Below are 3,768 nucleotides of genomic sequence, written 5' to 3'. Positions count from 1 at the left end.
GGAAGCTGCCATCACCACTTTCATACTGAAGTAGACACTTCTCAGGAGGCCTGAAATCTGTAAGCACACCTGTGTTTACGTCCTATACAAGTGGCCACACATGCACTTATTCATGCTTGTAGCTGCTGCAATGTGTGGCATAATAATAATAATAATAATAATAATAATAATAAATATATATTTGACTTTTATCCCTGGATCTTAACACAGAGCTTGTAAGACCTATGTACTTTACTAAGTATTTGGGGTGCTAGAATCATCTTTTGTTATAAGTGATCTTTGACCCTGGCTGCTGACATAGAGTGCATAAAACTCTTGATGTCCTGGGTGATAGTGGTGATAGAATCATATAACACAGGGCTCATAAATCCCTTGCTTGTTGGTTTTCAAATGGTTAGTTCCCTGTAAACTCAAATGTGGCCCATGTGTGCTCAATCCAAGCACCACCACTTACGTGTTGTGTAACACAGCAAAAATTATTTTTCTTCTTTGTAAATACATAAACTAGTAGAGATTTTTGAACAGTTAGATGTGATACAAATCTATTGTCACTATTATTTGTTTACATCTCTAAGATCCAGTATTCACACAGAAGTTGTAAGATGCCATATACCCTGAGAAAGTAGAGAAGACAGTCCTGTTTTTTAAGGCAAATACTGTTTGGAAAGTGCAGTCTGAGCTAATGCTTACTCCACTGCCCAGGGCAACAAAACACCCCGTAGCCGCTCTAGACCTATGATGTCAAGTACGCACAGGAAAAAGTGTATGCATTGGTGACTCAGCACCTAAATAGAAATAGCAAAGTCTTTTCTTGCTCTTGTCTGTCTGCTATGTAGCTATGAAAACATATAAGAAGAATATGGGGAGTTGAAACATAGTTCAAACTGACTCAAGAGCAGAATGTATGTGTGTGTGTGTGTGTGTGTGTGTGTGTGTGTGTGTACACCCAGAATTACTGAAGAAAAAAGAAATGGTTTATTTCTTTGCATTAAAAAAAATGTGTTCTGGGGACTAGCAGTTAGCATAATGGCTATGTCACTGGACTCCCATGTAGTTGACCATGGTTCACGTCCCGGACCCGGTGGCTTAAAACTCATGCCGGGCGCATGTGCATGCGTGCCCAAGATCCCGAGAGGGGAATGGAGGAGAAGGGATTGTGGTGTGGCCATCCCCCTGGGGGGTGATTTCTCTATTTCTATCTCTCTGTCTCTCTCTGTCCTTCTGGTGAGCGCACGTGCCCTATATCAAAAACCTCTCAAAAAAAAATGTGTTCTGGAACTCTGACTTGTTTCCATATTACATGGAAAGACTATCCATACTTTAAGTCTGTCTGCCATGTCTATATGACCCTCCTGGTGAATGGATCTCAAGCTACTGGTTTTTCTATGGAGTACTATGTGTTTGAGAGAAGGAGTGATAAGTGGTTTGCAATAACAAAACAATAGAGCTAGGAATATATTTGGTTTGAGTCTTTTCACAAAATGTAGCTTTGACAAATACACACAATTAACTTTTTTTATGGATTTCATGTAAACTTGTAAGAAAAAAAGAGTAAGAATGTTTATACAGATGGCTAATTTAGCAGGGGAGAGCTTGATTAATCTAAGGTCAAGACCTCATGTCTCCTATGGGCTCATTATTTTCACATGTTTTCATGTCCAGAGAGCACATATTTAACTCAGGTCAGTCATTTAATAAAGCTTGTCCAGACTTTTACTCATAGGGATAAATTCTGAAACTTTTGACTTCCCGCTAGAAGGAAAATTTAAGACACACCCATAATAATGGACTGGTGTTTTAATTGCAAATTAAAGCCAGTATTAATGTTATTATGCCTATTATTGTCTAGGCTCTTTTTTGATTAATTTCATTGCTACAACAATTTATATCTGGAGTTTCTGATTATCTTCTTTACTAATAAGTCAATCCCTTCAACTCACTGAAACAATGGAAAATTCATAAAGGCCTCTAATAGATGTGAGTTGATCTTTGGCTGTCTAGTATCTGACATTTCCCATGTGTGAGGTTTTTTTTTTTTATATCCTCTGACTATCAATAATGGAAAAGTTCATCTCTTCCTTCAGAAGCATTAGCTTTTCAGCCTCCCTGGAAGCTGGACTGAGAGTATGTGACTAAACTGCTCCCATCAGTTTCCCCCACCTTGGATTTTGAATTGGGATTTAGCAAATTTAGGGCAGAGGCCACAAAATGTCCATTTCAGTAACAGTGGCAACATCATTGAGACTCAGGAGCAGTAGCAGTGGAAGCAGTGCACTGCACAGGAAGAGAATAGTCCATGGTGGAAGTGGCAGATGTGCAGAGTGATGTGTTATGCTCAGCAGGAGCAACGGTGACGGTGGGAATATAAGCCTGTCCTCACAGAGCTGATACAGAAGGTGGCATGAGGTCTGCTGCTACTGTTATCAACTTCCCCTCTTTCTGGACACTTTCCCAACCTGGTTTTCCAACCATTTTTTGTTTGTTTTAGCAATTTGTGTGTTACTTACCGTTTCCATAAATGTGCAGCCTGAATTGGCCAGTTTTCTTCTGCTGTACAAAACAGGGGCCCTTAACTGGCACAAGAAGTGATCACAGCACTGCAAGACAATCCAGACCATCTGAGATTTATTTTTCTGGATAGGGTTGAAATGAAAAAAAAATCAGCTAGTGTTGGAGTATGGATTCTGTCCATCCTTAGCAAGCAGTGGAAAAACAAATAAATATATCTCTTGCTATTTAAATTCAACTTCTCTGAATAGCTTTTATAATGATTTTAAGGAAATTTAACCAATTTCCACTGTGTTAACTAAAAACTGTGTATAACAAGTCTACATATGGGTGTCAGTGAAAACATTTAAATTGCAGCTATAGCAATGTGAAGAATATAGTCTTATGTCTAATTTTCTCAGTGGGTTCCCATCTTATGCTTACATTTTTAAAAATTGTGGTTTTGCTGTCATTTTCTCCACAGAAGTAAGTTAAAAGATTTTTTAAGGATGTGGGCATGTCTATAAAGTACATGAGGCTAAGGGGAACCAAAAAGCCATTTATTACAAGAAAATTTAGAGGTAATGTGTTTTGACAGAGATGACTACATAAAAGGTGTAATCATGGCCACAGGGCTGCCTCTACTCATGTTCATATAGCAGAGTGTATCCAACATATCTGAAGATCTGAATAAGACCACAATGGAGAGTGAGATGATTTTGTGAAGGATGTAAAGCCCATAGTAAGTTCAAGATAGATCAAGCTAATAAACATTCAAGGCTGCATAATTCAAAGGTCATGGGTCAAGAAGTGTGTCTACTGTGAATGAGGCTACAGAAATCTATGAATTGCAAGATTTTGATGTTGCTGACTTCAAGTCTTTGGGATAATGATTCACAAAAATTGGTGACTTGAAAATCACACTTAGGAATAATTTAAAAGGAGGAATAGAAAGGCACAGGACTGAGAATCAGGGATTGCTGCTTTTGGAAATTGAGATTAGAGGGGAAGAAGGAAAAAAGACATTTGAGGACAGTTAAAGAAAGAGTTAAAGCAATCTCTAGTATATAATTTGAATCAAGAAATTTTTAAAATGATGAATTTAGTAAAAGAGATGACTGACTGGATTTAAGAAACTCTTGGAAATGACCAAAAAGTTAAATAAATATGAAAATGGAGAAATTAGTTTCCAAGGAGATTTAAAAGTCAATCAGTTTGAAATGGATATTCAATTTAATATGCTAAAACATAAGATTGATGCTTTTATAGCAAAACTTCAGC

Source organism: Tupaia chinensis, unplaced genomic scaffold, assembly GCF_000334495.1.
Source record: "Tupaia chinensis unplaced genomic scaffold, TupChi_1.0 Scaffold000276_1, whole genome shotgun sequence".
NCBI lineage: Eukaryota > Metazoa > Chordata > Mammalia > Scandentia > Tupaiidae > Tupaia > Tupaia belangeri.
The sequence above is the reverse complement of the archived record's forward strand: the minus strand, read 5'-3'. Positions refer to the sequence as shown.